Source organism: Podarcis raffonei, chromosome 7, assembly GCF_027172205.1.
Source record: "Podarcis raffonei isolate rPodRaf1 chromosome 7, rPodRaf1.pri, whole genome shotgun sequence".
NCBI lineage: Eukaryota > Metazoa > Chordata > Lepidosauria > Squamata > Lacertidae > Podarcis > Podarcis raffonei.
The window spans coordinates 29,829,358-29,854,765 of record NC_070608.1 but is presented as its reverse complement, the minus strand read 5'-3'; the positions used below and the strand labels follow the sequence as shown (position 1 = coordinate 29,854,765).

The 25,408-nt window shown below is 40.9% G+C and overlaps 1 protein-coding gene across 8 annotated transcripts in view; it reads right to left on the bottom strand.

The window, feature by feature from the left end:
* PAG1 (phosphoprotein membrane anchor with glycosphingolipid microdomains 1) overlaps nt 1-25,408 on the bottom strand; it is a 100,080-nt gene that overhangs the window by 42,518 nt on the left and 32,154 nt on the right. For 3 of the 8 annotated variants that reach the window (XM_053395767.1, XM_053395770.1, XM_053395772.1), the window contains exons 1-2: nt 3,698-3,932; nt 1,653-1,725 (exon numbers count right to left, since the gene is read on the bottom strand). The exons of 2 other annotated variants lie outside the window; for them this stretch is intronic. The gene's annotated coding sequence lies outside the window, so the exon portion shown is untranslated. Of the gene's footprint in view, nt 1-1,652; nt 1,726-3,697; nt 3,933-25,408 lie in introns of those variants that run through there. 3 more of the 8 variants (XM_053395771.1, XM_053395766.1, XM_053395769.1) reach the window with 1 other exon arrangement.

Genomic DNA, 25,408 nt, shown 5'->3' with positions numbered 1-25,408 from the left:
CCATGTGTGGAGGGAGATTGGTAATTGTGTTCCTTGTAGCTCTCTATAAAATAAAACTATACCAAACCTCATTAAAATTGTCTGTTTGAGCATTATATATTTTCTGCAATCAACTGTCCCATTAGTGCCAAGAACCAATTTTTTGATACCAGTTTCCAAACATATTAGAAGTTGGGGCTTCCCAAAACTTGGCAATAGTCAATCTTACAGCTGTAAGTAGAAACAGAAGCAGATCCCTATGAGTTAATTCAAGTCCTTCTCCACTAAAAATGGAAAGTAATGCCATTTGAGAGTTCATTGGAATTTGAAGAAGCTAGTGCAGCAACAGCCCAACAAACATATTTTTTGCCCAAATGGTTTAAGAACTAAATTGTGGGCCCTTCATGGCTGTCACCAGTGTTTGAAGTTACTGTCTGGTGTCAAAATATTTATTAAATGATAGCTTTTCTTAATCCACGAGGGCTCTGGGTCATATCCCACTCAGTGTTAGGGGGCGGAGTTCAAATGCAGACATAAAAATGAGTGGTTGTGGGAGAATTATATGGGTTAAGGGGCAAGATCAAATTAGGCATCCATCCTGGGTGATTACATCACTGCCCCCAATGGTCTTTTATCCCCTAAATGTCCTGCTGACTCCCCCCGCAGTTGATTGCTCCTCCCGCCACTTTAGTATTGAGTAGCAAAGAAGGGTTTTAGAATTCCACTTCTGCTGCATATAATATATTTCTGCTTTTACATCACAATTTGCATGCCCAATTCTTCCAATGATTTTGGATATCAGAACATGCGTAGTTCAACTGTTAACAGCTAAAATACATCCTGTAGGTCATAAGGCTTGCAATCCCTCCTACAGTTGCCCTTGTAGAAGTTACATTAATTTCAGTGGAGCTTCTGCGGAAACAGCTGTATGCCGAATTGCGGCCCATGTGTTTTAATAAATAAAGCAGCATATCTATGGGAATGTTTAATCAGGCATTCGGGGTATTTCCAGGACACCTCACCCTTAGGGTACAAGAGCTTACATGAAACACACGTAGCATCTTAACAACTCACATTTTTAAATCTTCTTAAGCACAGGGAAGTTGACTGAGTCAGTGAGACTCTTATTACATTTCAAGTAAACATAGAGAGAAAGATACAAGAAGGAAGTGGTTTTGTAATCTCAGATAATCAGATGTGCGCTTAGTGAGTTTACTAGAAGCTGACTAGCTGAACATATATCTAGGGCATGTGCACAGCTACTCTCAACTTACATTAGTATATTTTGATCACTTCTCTCCCCATATGAATGCAAAGGCAATTAAGTCTTGGTGAGGTTCCTATTTCACCTTCACCAGCTCTCAAAAGGCAACAAGCTCTTGCTTTAATTCAAAATGAAGGTGCTGTATTAGACACAATTCAGATAGCTTAGAAGCCATATGTGTCCCACTGTGTATATGCCCCATAATACCCCTCCCCTGTTTTGAGAGCTAACAGGGGACTGAAATTAATACAATTTAGAATTTGCTGCTCTGGAATTCACAGGTGGGAATGGGATAAAGCCAGTGGGTTTAATGCCTCTAACTTAGCCTTCTAAAAAAGTGATGCATGCTGAAACATTTTTTTTTACTTTCACATATATATCCATGGGGTGTGAATTGGTGGTGACTGACCTGGAAAAAGACCTTGGGGTTGTACTGGATAGCTCGATGAAGATGTAGACCCAGCTGTGAAAAAGGCATGTTCCTAGAGATCAGTAGGAAAGGAATTGAAAATAAAACTGCCGGTATCAGAACACCATTGTATACAAATCTATGGTGCAACCACATTTGGAATATTGTGTATAGTTCTGGTCACCTCAAACAAGTTGGAAAACGCTCAGAAAAGGGCAATGAAAATAATAAAGGGAACGGATCAACTGTCCTGTGAGGAAACCTCACAGAATTCGGGACTTCTTAGTTTAGAGAAACGGCAAGTTAAGAAGTGAAACAATAAAATGGTGCAAACATTTTCTTCCCTCTTTTGTAAGACTAGAACTAGTGTACATCCAATTGAAACTGAATGTTGGCAGATTTGGGACAGATAAAAGAAGCTTGCTCCCACAGAAGGCAGTGATGGCTGCTAACTTGGTTGGTTTTTAGAGGATCGGACAAATTCATGGAGGCCAAGGCTATCCATGGCTATTAGCCATGATGGCTATGTTCTGCCTCCACTGTTATGCCTCTGAACACCAGTTGCTGGGGAAATACTGCTGCAACTCATCTCCAGCTTGCAGGCTTCCCCATGGCATCTGGTTGGCCACTGTGAGAACAGGAGGCTTTTGCATTTAGGTGAATTTAAAAAACAACAACGCACATCTCATGTAATACTACAAAGGTACCATGTAAATAGGCTTTAAGTGTCTTCTGGCACAAAGTAATCTCTAAGCAGCCCATAACACAGATTTGAACCGATTGATTTAGGCCAGGAAACATCTTTTACTTGTTCACCAACAATGACAGTTGAAATGCAGCTGGACAGCTTGCTGCTGCTCTTAATCAGATAGCAGTTTTTAAATGAGATAGGCAAGAGCTGCTGTTGTCATGCAGCATGTTTCCAGAGTCACATACACAACACCGTGTGTTTTGTTTCTTAGAGCAGTTGCTCCCTGGGGATTAAGACACCTCAGGAGTACAAAGTAGCAAAGCCCCACAAGATCAGAACTTGTGAGCAGATCCAAAGGAAGCATGAGCAGGGTTCTCTGGAATAAAAGCCTGGATGCTACTTTGATGCTATGTATCACTCCAGTTTCTGCTTCCCTTTAGGTAAATTGTGAGCATGGTTTCTAAAACGTTCCATTTTCAGCCCCACCCCCCCAAACCACAACTTGGGAGAAGTTAAACAAGCAAAGCCACTCAGCTCCCTCCTCAAAAGATTAGATATTTTTAGACTACTTCTCAGAAAAAAACCCTCTTGTTTATAGTTCACTAATGATGGCTGTTGAACCCTGAATATTTTTCAGAGCACAGCAGCAATTAAAACAGCCAGAAGACTGATAAGCACTCAAATGTGTGCCTGTTTGTGCATGTGTGAAACATTCGTGATTTTCCTTTTTAAAAAAGAAAAGAAAAAAGAAATGAGACAAAATAGAGGAGATTGATGTTATGAAGGAATAATTGCTGAGGTGACCAGGGCAAACACACGAATTACTACTTAAATGTCAGCTTTGACACAGTTTGCAATCCATTACTCATAATGCTTTAATAAATATTGCTTAATAATATTTAATAATGCATGCTTGTTTCCATTTTGTTGTATGATGTGGAAATAATATTAGCGTCACAATATTGTTCACAGCAGCTTTTGCTACAGGAAGTGACCAAGAGGCAAGGAACTATATAAGTGTGCAAAGCTATTTAACCTCATCTTGTGGCTTTGCAGAAATGCATTCCTATTAGCAAGATCCCCAAACCACACTGCATATAAACATTAGCTGCTGGCTAGAATGCAACAGCTAAAGCAGCCTAAATGGCCTTTTCTTCTTCACACAAGTTCCCTCATTAATTGTTAATCCAGTCGACATAAGCACAGTGGGGAGGCACCAGCGCTGAACTTAAATGATCCTCAGAGTCAAAATAAGGCTGCAGATGTTCAATGTTTAAATTTCTGTGTTAAGGTGATGGCTTATTAGCAGTTTTAATTAATCACTATAAAAGCAAAACAATTTTTAAAAAATTACCTTTATTCTTACATGCTTCTTCATTCAGAACCGTACAGATTGTCATGCAAAGGCAATACCAAACACGCTATATGCACAGCATGCTATGAAGTCCTTCCCAGTGATCTGGTTCTTGGAATTTTCAGATTCTTGCCCGCTCTGCTACTTTCTGAATCTGTATGCGCAGCACAGATCCCTACCTTATTTGGCTGCCAAGCCTATTACAGTGAGCAAACAATGCCTTCTCTGTCAGAACAGAGAATGAATAGTATCACAAAGACACTCCTCTCATGTACAGCTCTGGACTTTTCCCTCCTCCTCCTTTCAAAGCAATCTAACTAGGGTGAGAACGGATGACAGGAAATCGCTAGTATATTTTAGTGTGTCCCCTTCCTCAGTGCCAGTCATCATTATTAAAATGACAGCAAAAGAATATGATTTTTTAATTATTATTCAATAGCATAGATTTAACAATGGAATGCATCAACTGGTTTTATACTTTCTAAGTGACTGGATGTGAAAGCAAACATCTGGAACATCCATTTTCTGGGTATGGAAAGTCTGCTTCAAGCCATCAAGAGCAAAAGAAAAGAGCAAGAAGAAAATCTCACAGATTGTCAGCTGAGTGTGGATAAATCTTCCAGCTACTCTCTGTTTTGAAACAGATTTGGTCTTTGAACAGAGACCAGGCTTCGGGAATGGAGAACTTGTATTATGAATGATAGAGCAAGAGTCTGAAGTGGGATTTGTGTGATGATAGCGGATGAATAAATCTTTGGGTGACGGGGGGCTCACTTTGCTCCTTCAAAGCAAGGAGACTAATTTCAAGAAAATGCAAAATGATTCTGCGGACACTGAATGCCTGCTGTGCAGTGATCATATTGGTGCAATGATCTTTCATGCATTAGAGCACCTAAATGATATTAAATATTAAAATGATATAAACTTGTGGTTTAAAGGCTATGCAGTTTCTCTGCTATCAATAACATTTCACCATATAGTACACTATTAAATTAAATATCCTTCCAGACAGTGCTGGAAAGATACCAGTGTGTCTTCCAATGAAAGGAATGTTTTTTAAAAACCAAACCTTTCTGTACATAGCCCATTCTGACTTTATGCTGTCTGGTAGCACATGTATTTGATTAAACCCATGCAGTGGCGGCTACTTGACCATATCTGGACATCCTCCTACATTTTCCTTCAAAGACTGCCAGAGGCTGATTGAGAGTCACCAGATGCTACGGATAAATAGATGATGGCTATTCGCCATCATGCCCTACTTGAGAGTTTCCCAGGGGCATTTGGCTAGCCACTTGTATAGACAGAATGTTGTATCAGGTGGACCATTGGCTGTATCCAGCAAGGGTCACAGGAAATCAGCCAAAGTTCTTCCAAGTGTAACTTCAGACAACTGAATGCACCCTTAATATGAAACAGATGAGTTGAGAGTGCCATATACATTAATTTTGCAGGATCCCCACAACTGCACAAGTCTGACACAACGACACAGTCAATACAATTCCCAGATGACGCGTCCCAATGCAGTAATTATGTTTGGCACACTTATTAAATGGCAACTCACTCACAAGCTAAATGGAGGCCCTTTTATTTTCCCCAAATGAGTTTTGAACAGATTGAGGCTGACAATGTCCATGATGAAATTTTGTCATGTTCCTACTCATTATAACAACGTATTAACTATATAAAAATGAAGAGCTGTGGCCTAGAGGAAATGGCCTGTGCTGCCTGACTGATAGAAGATTGTGGGTCTTTTTACTCCTTTAAAAGCCTGCTTCAATATTTATTCTAAAAATGAATAAAACCAAGTAATGCTACAAGGCCAGCACCGTATGTACATTCAGTACATGTAATGCTACTTGTACGATCCAATAAATGGCAAAAGGGAAATAACACATAAATCTTATGGAGGTTTTTAAAAACATTTATTGCTTGAGGCAAAGCAGAGCTAGTTTTCCTTTTTTTAAGGTCAAACTGCATCAAGGTAGTGCAGCACTTTATTCTCAAATGTAGCTCAAGGTTTAATGTGCCAGAGCAGCTGACGTGGTCTTGGAGACTGCAGAACACCAGCTGTTTTGGATCCATCTTATTGCAGTTAATAACATAAAAATGAAAGATTACCTATCAAAATGAAATCTTACTTCACGTAGGTACAGTGAACTACCATGAGTTCAGACCCAGAATAACCTTTAATTCAACTAAGCATTATTGAATATATCCATATGGACATAGAAGTGGCCCAGATGAGGAACAATAAAGTGGAGCTGAATTCTCCTAAGACAAACACACTGCTGACGAGTAGCTCCTAGTTCTGAGAACTGGAGATTTTGCCTGTATCTAGTAGGGGGCTACCCTGCCTAAGAAGTATGCTGTTTAGGAACAATTACAGTCGTACCTCGGAAATAGAACGGAATGCGTTCCAGAAGTCTGTTCGACTTCCAAAACATTTGGAAACCAAGGCGTGGCTTCCGATTGTCTGCAGGAAGCTCCTGTAGCCAAGCAGAACCTGCGTCGGACATTCGGGTTCCAAAGAACGTTTACAAACCGGAACACTCACTTCTGGGTTTGCGGCATTCAGGAGCCAAAGCGTTCAACTCGCAAGGCATTCGACTTCTGAGGTATGACTACTGGAATGTTCATGGAGGCCCAGGTGGCAATAAAAGTCTTACCCAAGTTGACTCTCAGCCTTTTCAACCCAAATATTTTTTTTCCAGATATTTTGGTTGAATATAGAGGTGTTGCGATGTGGACACAAGAATACATGGAGCTCAACCAAAAAAGTGTCAACCCAGAAACCAAATTAGAGTATTATATCCTCAATCCTAGGCCTTTATTTTGCTTTGATATGCATCCCTCTTGTGATTTGCATGGAGCAATTTGTAGCTGATGAAAGTCTCAACAGAATGATAGCCATTGTTAAGTTTTGACTTGCAGTGATGATAGCCAGCAAAATATTGGAAATCTTACAATACACTTGATGTTTCATTGATAGCAAGGTCTGATTAACCTAATAGCAATATTGTGTGTCCTCCACACTCATTTCAGTATTACCCCTCACAAGTTCCTCCAAGATAAATTGAGGATTCCCACCTATGGCACCCACTGCCCACCTGAAGCATACATGAAATCCTATTGCTTGTGCATATTCTGGATAGGCATTTGAAGGAAGGGTTCAAAACTGGAGCCTAGCAGGCCACTGAATAAAAAATTCCAAGTGCATACTTATTGAAAATAGACTTTTAAACATTTGTTTTCCTTTTTTATGAAAGGGACAAATAAATTGCATATTATTTATTAAATTTATTTTATGTCCTCCCTCCCATAGAAGCCAAAGGTGGCAATGCAACAGAGCCTTAGATGCACCACTGACTATTGCTCCTCTAGCTGTATTCACCCCACACCACTTGTTAATGTCTACATATGGGGGGAAATGCAATGAAAAGTAGAATAAATATGCACATTTCTAGTAAGTATTTCAGTTGTTGGACATCTTGAACTGCCTGTCATACCATTTCATGAGTACTATTCTGTGCCTCATTTAAGAAGATGAAATAACTGACAGGCTTAGTGGTCTTTCATGCTGTTATTTTCATTTCTTAATTAGATTTCCAATCATGCCTTCCCCCCACCTCCATACTTGTGACTTTCACATGCATTTAAAGTAATATGGCTAGGAAAATGACAAAAACCAATCATTTTACCATGTTGTCATGACAGAGTAATAAGAAATCCCTAGATATAGTTTGAATTATGCAGAATATTTCATTTAGCTAAATGAAATTGCTAAGCTCTCAAAACACAAGGGAATCGTAATAAAAACACTTTTCTGACATGCCAAATCTGATTAAAAAGCATGTCAAATAATATGCCAAGTCACTGGATGTCAGCATAATGGAGGACTTTGGAAATTAAATATTCATGAAACTAAAATTATGCCCATCCACCAGAAAGGGAAACCATGCAATATGACTGCACATTAACAGATAATTAATCTTAAGATTTCCCCTATAAAAATACAAAGAGGAAAGACTGACATCTTGTTGCCATTCCAGTGACAACACTAGGCAAAGTAATTAGGAAAAAGAGCTTTTTTAAAAAAAAATCACCAATCTGGTGTTCTTTTTGTGAAACAGCAGCACTGTTTTTTGTCCACCTTTTCAAAGTGGCCTGTGTTCCATTAATGTCTGGAAACTGCTGAATTTCAAAATATGCTTGCTGTAGAAAACCTTAGCTCTTGAACTTCAAAGGTGTTGACATCTGTTTCGGAACTGATTAATGAAATATTCAGCATTAGACTAGGGATGCGGAACCTATGGCTCTCCAGATGTTGTTGTCTCACAACTCCCTCTATTGTAAGTCGAGGACCCGCACCCGCGTAGTGGGTGAATAAGGACACAAATATTTAGGTTAATGGGCTGAAAAGGCCACAACTTTTATTGATTACAGCATGTGAGTGGTATTGGCTTAGGCATTGGATCACACAACTTACACAGTGGTACCTCGGGTTACATATGCTTCAGGTTACATACACTTCAGGTTACACACTCCGCTAACCCAGAAATAGTGCTTCAGGTTAAGAACTTTGCTTCAGGATAAGAACAGAAATCGTGCAGCGGCGGAGCAGCGGCAGCAGGAGGCCCCATTAGCTAAAGTGGTGCTTCAGGTTAAGAACAGTTTCCGGTTAAGAACAGACCTCCAGAACGAATTAAGTTCTTAACCTGAGGTACCACTGTACATGTACCCGACCGCGCAGCAGGGGGTCGTATGAAGGTTAACAACCAGTGGGAGGAGCTTGTTGATGCAAATACAACTGGAAGCTTCCCCTGATGTCACCAGGGGTCGTGCCATGGCCCTAGCCACCAGCAGGGCATCGGACAGGATCCACAACTGCCAGATTCCTTTAATGGAATACCCAACATGGGGCGGGGTAGATGATGGCCACACCCCATCCACCAGCACACAACACAAATTCCAATGCCTAACCATCAAAACCAGAAAAGTTGTGACAATTTGCTACGAGGTAGGCAAAAAACCAAGAGGCTGGTGCCAATTTGCCAAATGGATAAAAACTACCAGGCCCCCTGGGCAACCAGGGCAACCAACCAAAGTCCATAGCAATGTCAAGAGCATAAACCTATCCTAGAGGGCGGGTGGACGGGTGATCCGACGTCCTCCAAATGAGACGCGGTGGCTGCCGCAGCCGCTTGAATGTGGCTAAGCCCCGCCCCCGGGCCAACCCTATTGGCTGGCCAGCCGGAGGGCAGCGCGGCAGCAGGGTGATGATGCAGGGGGCTGAACATGCCCCCCTGCCAATGCGGGAATGGCTCCCACTCACAATACCTCCCCTCTGGGAGGAGGAGAGGTTTTCTGGACCATTGGTCATGCTGGCTGGGCTGATAGGAGTTGGGAGTTCGATAACATCTTGGAGGTCTACAGATGGGGGGTTATTGAGATATGATAAATGGGACAATGGAAACAGGTAAAAAAGAATATATAATAATACCAGATTCCCCCTCGCACAAAAGGTACTTACAGATTCAGTTGGGTGGGGGGAATACGAGCTGGCAAGTTATGTAGGCACTGGAAAAAAAATGCATGCATGAGGAGCACCAATCCCCATTTGGATCAACCTGTTATCTATTTTAAGGAAGGGCTGAAGAGGGAAATCTCCAGTCTCACCTGAATTAACATCTTCATTTGTTAGCTATAATGAGCAGCTCTTTGATTTTAGGCTGTGAACTATTCTTGGTCCACTTCTATCAGCATTCCTAACTTCCTGATATCTTGGATTAAGCTCCAGTTACATTTGCTCCTAGTGCTGGGATCCAGCCCCTCTCTCTTGGTCAGGACGGTAGTGGGAAAAGCACCTATGATACGCAAGAGAATTAAGCGGAATACTTTTGGCCATGGAGGTCAGACAGGCTGTTGCACTAGTAAAATAATGTAGCAACTTGGGTGGAACGACTTATATGCAGCTAGCGGCTAGCAAAGCTATACAATGGTACCTCGGGTTACATACGCTTCAGGTTACATACGCTTCAGGTTACAGACTCCGCTAACCCAGAAATATTACCTGGGGTTAAGAACTTTGCTTCAGGATGAGAACAGAAATCGTGCTCCGGTAGCACAGTGGCAGGAGGAGGCCCAATTAGCTAAAGTGGTGCTTCAGGTTAAGAACAGTTTCAGGTTAAGAACAGACCTCCAGAACGAATTAAGTACTTAACCCCAGGTACCACTGTAGGTAAAAAATAAATGTATCTAAGTTTTGAAAAAACAACAACTTGGTATGACTTTGTTACATATGTAAACAGTATGAGCTGAGAGACAGGACCTGCTATAAAATATGGACAAATGAGGAATGCTTAATCTTGCAATTGGATTGTTTACTGAAACAATGAGGTTTTATTTATCATTTGGGACGCTCAACACAAATTGCCTCTGCTCTTTAATTAAAACTATGACTGAAGAGAAATATCACTTATTCAGGGATAAATACTAATACAGTATTCATTTCCATGTATGGTGCAGTTTGATCATTTGTTGGAATATATTACTGTAATGAATAAAGTGAAGATTGCAGTGGCGGGGGGAGGGAGAGGGAAGGAGACCAATATTTTAATCAGTTGCCTGTAATGCTTTTCATCACTACAGCCATGCACAAAACACAGAGTTAACATTATTTCCTGAAGTTTCTTTCCTTTCTCGCATTGGATCCTTATGAGAGAAATTTACCGCAGCAGCTGCAGACAGCTGTGAACTTTCCCAAGGGGCATGCAGCTGCTTCTGATAAATCAATGATAGTTCTATGATGAGGGTGAAAAGAACTTAGCTACCCCTGAAATAAGATCATTTGCTGGTATTGTGGGAACTCAGGCAGCAAAACTGCTATTACATGTATTCAATGCAAAGAGTGTAAATTAATATCGGGAAAGCAATTGACTAGAAACAATGTGGGGGGAGGGAAATAAGATGAATTATGCAAAATATTTCTGGCTCTTGAAATGGAAAGTCTCGAAAGAATCTATGGGTCCTTGTTAAAGTCATTTCATCTTCATCCTTTCTTCCTAGTCAAACAATTAAGCAGATGAATATAAAATACTGAATATTATGAAATGTTCCTAAATATATATCAAGTTTCATAATTATTTGTGGTGAAGGATTTGCTGTGACATCAAGCACTATTAAAAGGAATGCATTCAATTCTGCACTTACACCTAAAGTGAATTTTCAGTCTTCAGGAACAACAGAAACCTAGACATCTTCAGAACCTTTGCAGTATGATATGCAATGCTCTGGCGTCTACTTACTTCATTGCAAATATATTTTATTCATCAGCATTTTGGTGGGAATTTCTCCTAATAGACACATTTTTAGTAGGCAATTTTGCTTAATATAGTCATTTTTGCAAAGCAATTTCCTCTAATATAATGCATTTGTTCTAGACTCAGGTAGGTAGCCGTGTTGGTCTGACGCAGTCGAAACATATAAAAAAATTGTCCAGTAGCACCTTAGAGACCAACTAAGTTTGTTCTTGGTATAAGCTTTTCGTGTGCATGCTTATAGCAGGAACAAACTTAGTTGGTCTCTAAGGTGCTACTGGACAATTTTAAAATATTTTTTTATATAATGCATTTGTGTATGTTGTTTTCACTAATGCATGTATTTGAATAAAATAAAATAAAAATACTACTAGCTGCCATGGTAAACAACCCCCTCAACTTTAAACTGTTAGGACAATTTCAGGTACCACATTTAAGAAGAAAACCACCACCACCCATTTTCCATGCAAATAGGGGTAGTAAATTGGATTAGAACCTAAGTGATTAAAAATATAGAACTCCAAATATAGAATTCTGCAACATGCTGGTTCAGTCAAGTTTCTTTTCAGCAAGACTCAGTCAACCTAAGGAGCTAAAAAGGCCACTTGTTTTTCTTTGGCACCCTTACTATTACAAGAGACCTGAATTTGCAAGCTGTTGGTTACAAGCAAGGCTGTGGGGGAGAAGAATAGACCTCTCATGTACAGGACACTCATTCTTCCTCCTCCTCCTCCTCTTACAATGGCAAATGGTAGAAGTTGTAGGAGAAAATGTAGAGAGAGTAAAAGGGCCAGGCAGAGCAAAATAAGAACTGGGGTAGAGGGGGGAAAGCAGTGGCAGATGGGAAGCACCAGAGCCCATGCATGCCTCTTCCTAGTTATTTTGTGTGCTTTTCAAGCCATACTAATTCTGAAGCTGTGGAGAAGAAGCCAGGAAATAAAAGGCCTTTTTTTTTTAATGGGCTAAACTAAATCAATACAAGAGCTTCCAAACACCACCACTATATTAGGACCATCAAACAAACATACTCAGTAATAGCCCAAGACATAATTTATGACCTCATAAACGTCTCCCATGAATGAGCACCCTTCACTGCTTGGGTCCCCCATCCATTTACAGCTCTGTATCCAACTTCCTCCTCCCTTCACCCTCTTATTTATATATATATTCCAGCTGCGTCTCACCAGCATTTCCTCTCCAAGAGCTGATCCCGTTTTTTCATTCAACGTTCCCAGTAAATGAAGTGTTAATATGACCCATGCATATCAGCTGATCATATCTCCTCTGTTTGAAGCACCACTGAATTAAAACAGCATAAATCCCCTCTGCCAACTATCAAAAAAGGGAGAGAATGCATTAGCAAAAACCCCTGGTTTTTGAAAAATGGCTTTTAAACTGATTCAGCTGAGCCACAGTTTTGCCCTCCATTAGGGAAAGGCCAAAATGCTGATACTGCTTTTCTAAACCATTAGCAAAGCTACACCTCTGTTGTCATAACTATACAGGGCCATCTCTTACTAGCATAAATCTAAAAGCATTTAAGTGTCAGCACAAGACTACTTACAAATATACATATAGTAAGTCAACTAACTTTTACTCAAAGTAGACCCTTTGGGTGGAATTCAAAGTTGTGCTATGCCAGATGAAATGATCCCCCTTCCTTTGTGTGCTGTTCTGAGGGTTCGCTCACTGAAATTAACAGACCTAAGTAACAGTCAGTTGAACACAATCATAAAGCCCATTGATTTCAATGATTACGAGTTAGTCGGCTACCACCCCAACAGAGCATGTCATAGGATGTTTTAAAGTTTGAGCTGAGACTTCATTAGATTTTAATTTTAGTGCTTTCCGTAATACTGCTTTGGTAACTGCTGTTGCCCAAGAAGCATTTCCACGACAGTATCAATAATGTACCGGTATTTGTTTTCATTTCTCATAGTTTGCTCTTTAACACAGTGTTATTGATGAGCAAACAAACAAACACAAAACCCAATGCCTATAGGATTTGCCTTTTGTCAGTGGCATTTCCCTCTCCATTTAAAACAAAAGTTGCCATATTGCCGTTATTAGGACTCAGGTCTTAACAATAGGCACACACAGGCCTGGAAGTAAATTCACAAAAGGAAAAAAAACACAGTTATTTCTAAGCAAAATACACAGCTTAATCATGCTTTGATTTCCCCCCTCCCCCACGTTCCTTGGTGCCAGCTCATAAGAACACAGAGCTGAAAGGCTTCAGGAACAGGAATTATATCCAAAGCTATCCGAGTTGAATATTATGCTCCCTCATAATGCAGTTTGATACAGAGCTGTAAGCAATGCTTCTCTTAACCCTTATTGCCTCAGGGGCTGAATCCACCAAATTGCTTCTGAACTGTGAAATCATCTAGCTGCCTTACACAGATTATCTATTGGCTTTATATACCTGCTCAAACCTTGAGATCGTGACTGAAGGACCTTCTCCAGGCTCTTCTGCCTAGAGAGGTGAGGTGGGTGCTGGGGGGGGGGGAAGCACCCCCTTGCCCCCTCCTATTTCTGAACTCTTGCCATTAACATAGGCTACTTTTCTTTCTCACCAACCTATAAATATACAGTGTTGTTGTTGTTGTTTAGTCGTTTAGTCGTGTCCGACTCTTCGTGACCCCATGGACCAGAGCACGCCAGTGGTACCTCGGGTTAAGAACTTAATTCGTTCTGGAGGTCCTAACCTGAAACTGTTCTTAACCTGAGGTACCACTAGCTAATGGGGCCTCCCGCTGCTGCCACGCCACCACCGCGCAATTTCTGTTCTCATCCTGAAGCAAAGTTCTTAACCTGAGATACTATTTCTGGGTTAGCGGAGTCTGTAACCTGAAGCGTCTGTAACCTGAAGTGTCTGTAACCCGAGCTACCACTGTATTTTGCTCTTTCTGTGCCCTCCCTGATTCCCACCCCTTGGTATTGCCACCAGGTGTGTGGTTATTAACAAGAAGGGTAGAATGCCCTCCCCAGTGAGACATTCCAGAACTTTTCCACACCTGGTGAGGACTTTGCAAAGTCTTAGACCTTTTAGAATGTTTGCCCTTAAAATACATTATTTATGCTGTGGTTTCAATGCTCCTTGTTCTGGTCCTTAGGCAGGAAATGGATTGATTAATGTAAATGTTCCAATTATGTATTTTAATGTTTTAATTGTTTGAACTGTGTGAACTGCCCAGAGGACTTTTATTGATTGGCTTGTGAACATATGGTCTAAATAAATTAATTACAGAGATAAAAAGTCACTTTATAATGGTTTGGACCACTGGTCTATCTGCCCCAAACTCTGGCAGCAGCTCTCCAGAGTTTCAGCAAAGGCCCTTTCCTGTTGCTGAAGGTATTCCCTAGTATTTCGAGTTAAAACTAAATCTGAAAAACCAAGTATTCCAGGACCAAGAGACATAAAAAAAGCAGAATGGTACTTTAATGTGTGTGCACCTTTTAAAGAGTTAGCTAACCAATGCAAGACTGTTGGAGATCAACTGTTAGATCAGGCATCGGCAACCTTCGGCCCTCCAGATGTTTTGGACTACAATTCCCATCATCCCTGACCACTGGTCGTTAGCTAGGGAGCATGGGAATTGTAGGCCAAAACATCTGGAGGGCCAAAGGTTGCCTTTGCCTGTGTTAGATTATCAGTTCTGGGGACCAAGGGCTATAGGAATCACACTTGACATTTATGGTCTTTTCAGCCAGGTTGCTTTGATTGACAGGTTAACTGGCAAATCATAAGCAGGAGAGCATTTGTTAACACCATTTGGGAGCAAAAAGATGGGGCAATCAAGGTGTTATTTACAAAGCAGACTCCCTGGCCTTTCCTGTCAAGGCAGCAGAATTCAAAAGGAGGTCTCAGAGATTCAGTCCCTGTGATTCAGAAGTGGCAAGTGCTACATGACCTGGCTGCTTTGGCAGAATGGTGGACTTGAGAAAGTGGGAATCTAAAGGAGCTATATGATTGCAGGGTAGGTCGTGTCACATTATATACACTCTAGTTTACTAGCTTCTAGGGGACACATCATGTGTGGCTGGGGTCTGCAAACTTTTTCAGCAGGGGGCCGGTCCACTGTCCCTCAGACCTTCTGGGGGGCCGGACTATATTTTTTTTTGGGGGGGGGAATTAACGAATTCCTATGCCCCACAAATAACCCAGAGATGCATTTTAAATAAAAGCACACATTCTACTCATGTAAAAACACGCTGATTCCTGGACTATCCGCGGGCCGGATTTAGAAGGCGATTGGGCCGGATCCAGCCCCCAGGCCCTAGTTTGCCTACCGATGGGCTGGACTCTCTTCTTAGGAAAACGCTAAGTGGTTTGCTGAGGTCAGAACATGCAGCATTCTAAATTAATGAGTGATAATCCAGTGGTGACTGTCTGCTGATGAAAAAGAATCGATCAATAGAACGCAGAGCAATGCAACTTTTGATGACTCTCTTCTGCACCCTCTGCACAACATCTCCCATATTTGAATCAGCTCTTGGGGTGGCGTCCCCTAATCCTCTGGATCAGATACAAAATAGGATAACTGAAAACTGTCCCCCTCCCTATTTCATTCCATCAGAATTCCCTTCCATCAGTGGACAGTCACTACAATGGCTAGGTGGGATATGTTTAAGTACACTAAATAATTTTGAAATATTTTTATAAAAAGATATATGTTTTATGGCTTCTGGTTACATATTATATTTCCCCCTCAAACTACTGACCTCTAAAAAACAGCCTTGGCTATGATTATATGGTGTTGTTTTCCTAATTAGTCTCTGTATAAAACATTGATGTAGACATTGCTTGAAGTTGTGAAAGAACAGACTTTTATCTTACAAACCTTATTCTCTTAGATTATTTTGAAATCAATATATTGGACAGCTTACACAGGCCTTTAGCGATATGAAAGTAAGTATTCAAGTCTCCTTTGAAGGCCATTAAGAGTTTGAAATTACTGTGGCCTGAAGCAACTGTTATAAACGCAAACTCATTAAAAAGAAGAAAATGTATTAGTATCTTATGCCCTAATCATAAAGAATGGCCTCTGTGTCACAATCCAAGAGCTTCTTTCAACTTCTGATGTGAAAGGGCAAAAATTCCATTATTTTCTGCAATAAAAAAGAAGCATTTATTTAACAATCCATTAAAAAGTTGCCAAAAAATGAGAACTGAGCTTTTTATTTAGCTGCTTCTTAGTATGAGTTGAATTTAAAAGGATAAGCATCACTCTCCATCAAACATTAGTATGTCTGAAAAATGTTTTCCTGGCCTTTATGAATAAAGGAAAAGAACTTTATCGTTTCCTTTTTGATGTTCTGAATAAATGTGGCTAAATTAGTGAAAAGTGATATCTAAGCAAGCTCTTAAGACTTTCTTCTCATTTTTGGCAAAGGAAGTTCACAGCAAGTTACATAATTCAAAACAAATGCTTAGGTGTAGCTGCTGCTGCTGCTGCATTATGAATTACAAAATGGGTAAAGAAATATATTTCAGTGGACTAACTTTTATTGGTGCAAGGTTAGGCAAACTGTTCACTTAGTTCCCTCTATAGTTAAGTGGGAACTAGTGGGAACTTTAGGGTGGTATCCAACTAAATAGTTACATTAGAGCAATGACTTTTAGCTGTGCAATATAGCTTCCCCATTCTCTCTTCTTCCACTTTGCCCCCAAAATCTGCTCTGTAGATAACTCTTCAGCCTTGTATTCAAAGTCTCGCTGCCATAAAACTCACCGGATGGCCCTGGACCCAATCACTATCTCCTGGCATAACCTACCTCACAGCTAGGGATGGACAAATCAGTTTTGGTTCCCCTCAGTTTCTCATTCTTCCACTCTTAAAATCAGTTCGTCACATTTCTCCATCTGTTTATTTTTTAAAAAATAGTGCGCACACATGCTTGCAAGCAATCCTGCCTAATATGCACATCTTAGGAAGCAATTTCTCCTAACAAAATGCGGTTGAATGCTATTTTCATATGCATTTTAATGCACACATTTATCTAATACATGTGTTCTGTTACACATCTTTCGGTTGTGAAACTACCTTCTGCCTTTGCAGAAGGCTAAAGCAGTGGTTCCCAATTAGCTAATGTCAGGGAACTGCCATCGGAGCCAAGAGTGGAGGTAAGGCTCCCCAATGATGCAGGAGAAGGGACCAGCAGGGAGAGAGAGAACACTTCCTTTGGGGAAGGAAATCGGCGTGACACCAGGAAGAAAGGGGAGCAGGGAAGGACTTCGGAGAGATGGCTCCAAGACTCTTCCACAGCGGGGAGAGCCCAGGACCTCCGCTGGCCACGCCCACTCTGCACAGAAGATTTCCGCGCAGGGAGGCTAGGCGGAGACTTGGCGTCAAAGAGCTTTTATGTTGGAAGAAGTTCAGGAAACGCCCACTGACAGATTCTGCCAGTGACTGACACAGCCACGGAGAAAGGGCTGTCCAGCCAGGGAAAGGTTTAGCCAGACAACGTTGCCTAGAGCAGCAGCCCCCTTACGCACGAGCAACCCCCAATTCCCTTTACAGCTAAGTACTGCAAAACCCCCCATTTTTCAAAAGCCAAGCCATGGACTCTCTACTTTTGAAAATTTTGATAGATATATGGTAGTTTTTGTTACGTGAGTGGTGGCACAGACCCCCTGGATGGGTTATGTGGACCCCCTGGGGTCCACGGACCATCAATTGGGAACCACTGGGCTAAAGTATTATTTCTGACCAAGTTGATTCCTCATGGCTCTGCAAGTTCTCCTTAGCACCCAATAATGTTGCATTGCAGACAACACAAACAAATTAGACCTAACTCTTCTAGTGCAACATTGATCTTGTAGGGGAGTAACGAGGGGACAGAAAACATGCTCAAATTACTGTAGAATTCAGCACAATTAACTGCATACAGTGGTACCTCGAGTTACAAATGCTTCAGGTTACAAACTCTGCTAACCTGGAAGAGTTACTTCGAGTTGAGAACTTTGCCCCAGGATGAGAACGGAAATCGTGTGACAGCTGTGCAGCGGCAGCAAGAGGCCCCATTAGCGAAAGCACGCCTCTATTTAAGAACAGTTTCAGGTTAAGAACGGACCTCCAGAACGAATTAAATTCATAACTAGAGGTACCACTGTATTATATTCAGAAGCACAGAAACACATCCCAACACTATTTTTAAAGCAATGAGGAGGGGGGTTATTTTGGGTGTTTTTCTTCTCAAAATATCCCTCAGTCCCCCACCATACAGGATTCAAAATGCAAATTTTGAACCTTCCATGGGGAGAAGCTGCTTGTGGCAATGTTTTACAGGAGAAGAGTTATTCCCTTTCCCTTCAGAAACTGCTTTTCTTTTTTCTTTTTCTAAAAAAGAGACATCATGGGTCCATTAAAGACATCCTCATGTAAATACAATTTGCCTCCCACCCTCCAGTATCAAGAAATATGTCACACCTCATTAGAAATACAAACATTGCTATGGATTAAGTATCTATTACTCTTTGGTGCCTGTGTTTACATTTCAGTGACTGTGGAGTGGACTTTCAATGAGCTATACATGTGTAAAGCCTTCAGCTTCACAATTATCCTTTGGTTCTCTACGGAGGTAATCCACTTTCACAGACTGCTTCATTCTTGAATTACTTTAAGAACAAAAAACATTCAGGTCCAACCAAAATGTCACAAAATAGTGTTTCAAGTTATCAAGAGCTCTGTATCAAGTGAAATGTTCTGTAAAGCAGGATGGGGTGGAGGGGGAAAATAGGCTGGATCTCCAAACCTTGAGGTCTGCATTTGGACTTATTCTGATGAAGGAGATTGTGAACTAATTTAGGATGCTTCTGGGTGGGCGCTTTATGCTGTTTATTATCCCCCCTCCCCTGCCTCATATGAACACAACTGTCCACACAATCCTTTTCATCTTAATTTTTCATAGGGCATCTTCACCTTCCCATCTATGCCAGAGGGCAGTTCTCAACAGAATATAGTGTTTGTGCTGCATCATTTTATCCTTGCCCTCAGCCACTCTCCTCAATTACTCTGCTACCCTTTTCCACTCTAGGAAGTTGTTTTTGTACTTCTGTTTGTGAACCTTTAATTTATTTTCCTCCCAAGTGTGCAAGAGCAAATAGGAGTGATCCCTAGTTATACTGATATTTAGCTGTGATGAAATTCTAATAAATTGGTCTTGGGCAAGACTTTTCAGTTCTACTTTTAAAGTACTGATTTATGTGTGGCAATTACAGGTATTGCCCCCATGTGAGCAGATCTTGAGCAAACAGTTTCTCTAAACTTGGTTGCTGAAATTACATTGTACCTTCAAGCACGCGGCAATCAGTGCAATTCCTAAATATGGTGTCAGAAACCACCAAATTTCACCGTCACAAAAGGATCTGCAGATATAATTCAGCCTCAACTATTTGTAGCAGTGCTTTTTTCTGGGGTTACTTAAGGGTACACAGTACAGGCCCAGCCCCCTCAAATATTTTAGGGGGCGGGGAGAAGCGACTTTGACGCTTAGGAAATGGCTCCTATGCTTGGCATAAACCTTAGCAAAGATCTCATTTCAGCCATTTATGGATTATGGTTGCTGGACTGTTTCTTTTACCTTTCTTGAAATGAAGAACAATATCTGGTATGCATCCAGAATAATTCACAGAAACCAGTTCGCAGGAACCAGTCATTGAATGTTGTTTTTGAATAATTCAATTTAGATCCCATCTTCTCCTGGGGCTAGATCAGGGGTCGGCAAGGTGTGGCCCATGGGCTGGATGCGGGCCCATGAGCCGCCCATGAACTGAGCTGCCTGCTTGGTGAGTCCCCCACATGCTGCGCTAAACCAGCACAGTGCGGTGCGGGGAGTCGCCAAGCGGTGCTGGAACTTGTGTCTGCACATGCACAGATACCAGAAATCGCACCTGTGCATGTCCAGACGCCGAAAATCGCTTCTGCGCAGGTGCGATTTTCAGCATCTGGGCTTGCAAAGAAGCGATTTCCGGTGCCGCAGACATGCACAGATACAATTTCCGGCATCACGCTGCGCCAGTCTGGCTGACGGACGATCTCCGTGGGAGTGATCTGGCCCATTGCCGGTAAACCTTGCCGACCCCTGGGCTAGATTATGGACAGTATTAACCATAAACTGCAGAATTAAGATCAGTATTTCTTTACTATCCTAGCTATTTGGGGGATTGACAGTGACAATCTTCCCATATATTTGTCAATACATGTTTTGACAAGATTCATGTTCATTGCACATCTACTATTAATTAATCTCCAAAATGTTTTAGGGCAAATATCCAAACAAGTAATATTCTTATTACATTTTTTATTCAGAGTAGTCCCATTAAAATCAATGGAGTTCACCTATAAAATCTCTTATCTTAGCGTTTTCAGTTGAGGTCCAAACAGATTTCTGATTAGAGTATTTTTTTCCTACCATTAGCATTTTATACTTATTTTTCATTAAGGCTTCAATAACTTTCCACAAACCACAGTTTCTAATTGCCTTTCAGCTTGCTTAATTGCTCTGTGGCAATGTTACATTCCATGTCAAACCATATTGCACTTTCCCCAAGAGATTTAAAGGATCTAAAAATAGCCATCAAGAGTGGTTTAACAAGATTAATAATTTGGAAGAATGCACAACTTCTGTTGGAATTGCTATTAGCTGCTTTAAAAAAGAAAAGAAAAGAAAGCTCACTAATGAGCTCATTTTGATTATTGAAGTTTATCTGCACTAGCACAACAACCTTTAATTCCTAGCAGTTTTGTGGCTAACAGTCATGCTATACAATCAATCTAGAGTTAGATAATGGAACCATAAAACTAGCCTTAATGGACTTGGTGGTCACTACTACCAAATGAAAGCACCTCTTTAAAATAAACAAATGAAAAACAATTAAGTGGAAGAAATGCATATGTAATCTACCACACTTACTTGAACAGAAATAAAAGTCAAATTACCCTTATAAGCAAACAGAAATTACCTTATAAAATCTGAGAAGATGCAGATAGCAAATATTACAAAATGCAAGCCTGCAGACTTATCTGAACCAAGCAATGTTTTTAAAGAGCCTTGACTTTTTCATATTAAACACCCATGGATAGGCACAAAAAGGAACTGGATTCGAATCAGAATACGAATTACTCATATAATTTGCTTTCATGTTTCCACCATGTTCCCAAGTTTGCCTATTCCCTCCAGGTGGCAGGTGGAGGGCTTGAGTCTCCAGGTAGGAGAAAGCACCCTTACGTGTTTCTATTTTTTATTAAGAATATTGTGTATGCAGCTTGCAAGCTTCAGCTCAGCAGGAGCCGGGTGTAAATTATTGCATAGACACTCAGGCAGGGCCTGCCCTTCTCTATTCCCTTCATCTATCTACCAATTAACCTCCATCACTGCAAATTATTGTATAGACTTTCAGCATAATCTGCCCTCTTCTCCTCTCCCCATTAACCTCTGTCTCCAAGACTGAGTGGTGGGAGGGAACGCAGAGTAAGTAAAAGAACTGGGCTGGGCTCAAAAGGAGGAGGATGGGACTATGACGGGGTTTGGAAAGTCGGCAAAATGTCCTGGAATTTGAAGCTGATTGCCTAAAAAAAAAGCTCAACAATTTCCGTATCCTGAATTTTACTTCTAGAAATATGGCAACCCAAGGAGTATGCATGCACCCCTGGCACAAGGTGTAGGGCTGCAGAAACAAGCAGAACATGTGAAGGAGGACCCAAGTCCTGGATGGCCTTTTGATCTTCTTGAGGAGACAAGGAGGAAAATGGATTGAAGGAGACTGGAGTGCTGAGAGACAGGAATGGAGACTGGAGAGTCTAAAGGAGGTGTTTTATTATTTTCATTTGAAGTGGAGTGGGAAAGTGGGTGGAGTGTGGCAGGGCTGCTTCTGAGACAGAAGAAAATAAATGCTAGATTGAGACGTTCCCAATCCCATTTCAGGTGTGTTATTTCCTTCTACTTTTAGAGCAGTCCCCCCTCTGCTCTCCCCTAAAAGTGGGGGAACCAACTGGTAATCCTAGGAACGGGCATAAGAAATCACTCTGGATATGGAAAGGAATGGAGTGATGGCTATGGAGTGATGGCTATGGAGTGATGGCTATGGAGTAAACTCTCCAAACTAAAACCTGAATTGGAGGCAAGAGCTATGTTGATTCACAACAGGGGCCTCTGCTAGCCCAGTAGTATTTTTTGGCTTCCGCTCTCCCTGCCCCATGAATTAAACACAGAGCTTGGGGCATAAGTGTTATGTTTGAGTGTAATACAGAAGTTTGAAAAGGCCTGTTCTTGGTGTGAAAAGAGGATCCTTGGTGGACTAGAAATCCCATCACATCCTGTGTCTTAAACAAAGAACTTGGGGAATAAAGTGTGTGTGTGTGTGTGTGTGTGTGTGTGTGTGTGTGTGTGTGTTAAAAACAAAGGCTGGGAAAGTGAATCTGTTTTGTGCTAGTGGCCCCACTCGTGCCAGATTGCTCCCCACTTCTGCCAAATTGCCTTATATGCCAGACAGGTAGACCTATATGGGTGGTGATGTATGTTATGTGTTCCTATGCACTATTAGATATGGGTATGTGGGGTGTTCTGAACAAGGAAGGATGCCTTGTGGCACCATAAAGAGTAACACATTGTATAATAGCATACGTGTTGGAGAGGGGAGTGTAGATAACGAGGTCAGAAGGAAATTAAATGTATATAGTACTAACTGGTGATTGCAGCATTAACCCTGGCTGTTCACAAGAGCAGTTCACAATGAGCATAGTAACAAACCCTTTTCCTAAGGTGTCCTCCTTAATTTACAACCAGTACCATATTCATTCATATGTTGTCCTTGTTTTTTATTTGAATGGCATGCCCTCAGTGACTGTGGTTAATGCTTAATGTGCTTTGCTCTCAGGAGCCTGCCCCTAGGTATCAGATTTCAGCCCTGAAATCAAGGTCTGAGAAGTTTCTGACCTGGCAACTGTATCACCAATAGAGTCAACATTGTGAACCTTTTTTGGGGGGGAACCTGGAATTTAAGTAAATATACCTCAAAGCTTTTCAGTATTTAAAGTTGTAGCCATCAATATACTTTCTTTAACAGACTATAGAAATTTAAGATGCACACTAATAAAATAGTACTACAGAGAAATGATGAAAAATGATTTTATTGATGGAATTGGAAGAGCTCTGGAGAAACAGTTGTGTGTTTTGAAATTATTATGAATTATAACAGCAGCTGTTTCTCCTGGCACTCATGATGTAATTGATGTTAAGATTTTTAGCCTCTCTCATCTTGAGAACTTCTGGATAGCTGATGAATAACAATGTTTAAAACAAACAACCAAGAGCCCCAATGGGATAAAATAAAGGGCATTCAAAAAGTAAAATTACCACATCGGTTTTAACAAGAGCAGCTAAAAGCTGATCTAAATGGGAACATTTTACAGAAAGCTTTAGAAAAATGTTCAAGCTTGGAAGTTTGTACATCTGCAAGAGGGCCTCCCAGTTGTGAAGCAGCCAACATATGTTTTAATAATTTAAAAATAGTTTTGCAAGCCTAAATCAATCACCCTGTCAAATAAATTCTTCCCCTATAGTGCAATTTATTCAGTGTCCCTGAAATCTTCCTGCTTAATATATGCTGGGTATATAGATACAGCACAAAGACAGAAAACAAACTTGTAGTTCCAAGATATATCTTTATTAACTCATTCTCATGGTTGGGTATCTCCTGAAGGGTTAGCAGAATGTCAGTGCATACCCTATACTACAACCTTCTCACCACATTTAATTGCATAGCTCCCACAGATAAAGCACATAAGGCACAAACTGATTGTTTTCATTCTTGCTCAAAGATCGCAAGAGTTCACAACAGCAAAACTTCCCCGTTAAATGTACAGCACAGCTGAGAATTTCAGGATAAACACACAAATCTGTTTTCTAAACCAGCTATATTAAAACCACAAATTGTTGGCAAATTGCTACATTTTTAAGGTTAAGTTATTTTGAAACAATCCAGTCTGCTATTTCTAAGGAGTAAAAGAACTCCATTCTGCACAGCCTGTTTGAATGTATCCCCGTGTATTTAGTTTCCTTTGTAGATCAAAGGATGTCACTCATAGCTGCCCTGGGCTCTGGTTCATTTTCTCCACTTCCACCACCCTTCCATGGAGTTGAGACCAAGGCTGGGAGGATAGATGAAATTGGAGGAAGCAAGAAGACATTAGACACACAAAGGGGTGCATGCATGAAGGCTGCCTAGGTGGAATTTTGAGATGTTGATGAGGCTGGCAGAAGCTCTGCTCTGTTCTGATTCCTTTCCCACATTTTATATAAGGAACAACAGCTGCCTCTCCAAAAAATGTAGTTATTCATAAAAAGGAATAAAAAACAGGTAACTCAAATGGGGGTACTAAATGTAAAAAAGTAAATACTGAATTTTATACTGTTCTGTTTCATTTGGAACAATTTACTTGCTTGATACTTGTAATGGGTTTATCTTTTTTAAAATTGCATATTGTTGTAACCCATCCTGAGACCTTATGGTGGAAGGGCAGGCAAGAAATCTTATGAATAAAATTGTTTCTGTATCTATTGTATCATCTGTCATTCTGTCTATCTCTATCTAAACAATGACTTTATAATGTTGTGGACATGGGTGTTGAGAGTGGACTTTGAATCTACAAAATTAGAGAAAAATTAGAGAAAAAGCAAGCTTATCTTACTTGACTACTTGTTTAAAACATTTATATCTGCTTCATCTTACACTCATAGCAGCTCACAACTATAATGAAAACCGCAACAAGGCTAACACTTACTTCGATAACAAAAAACAACAACATCCCAAGCCAGCATCATCAATAGGACTTTATCCAAGAAGGCATTTGGGAACTGATGGAATTAAGTCTTTCAGGCAGTGCTCAAGGACACCCGCAAAAGTGAACATCCTTCATAAAGCCATTTAACAATTCTGGGCTGATTACCAGAGAGGCCATGATCCTTTCTGAGGCTGTCTTGACCTCCCTGACTGATGTAACTTGGAGCAGGTCATCTGAAGCATATCTTAATTGGGGAGATGAGAGCCAGTCTCATGGGAAGGTGGCCCTCAGGCCTTGACAGACTTTTTGTTGTTGCTGCTGAATGAGAAAACGTTGCCCATCTAGCTTAGCTGTTACTCTTCACTAGATGCCTCAAGAAGGTTTTTAAATCAGGCCACAATGTGGTAATACATTAACGTGGTTTTCAAAACCCTCCACCTTTCAGGGAATGTTTTCTACATCAGCATCTTTGCTTTTAGACCACACAATCTCTCCTCATGTGCACAGACACTACTTCAGGGATGTAGAACTTATGGCCCTCCAGATGTTGTTGGGCTACAACTCCCATCATCCCTGACCATTATTCACATTGGATGGAGCTGGTG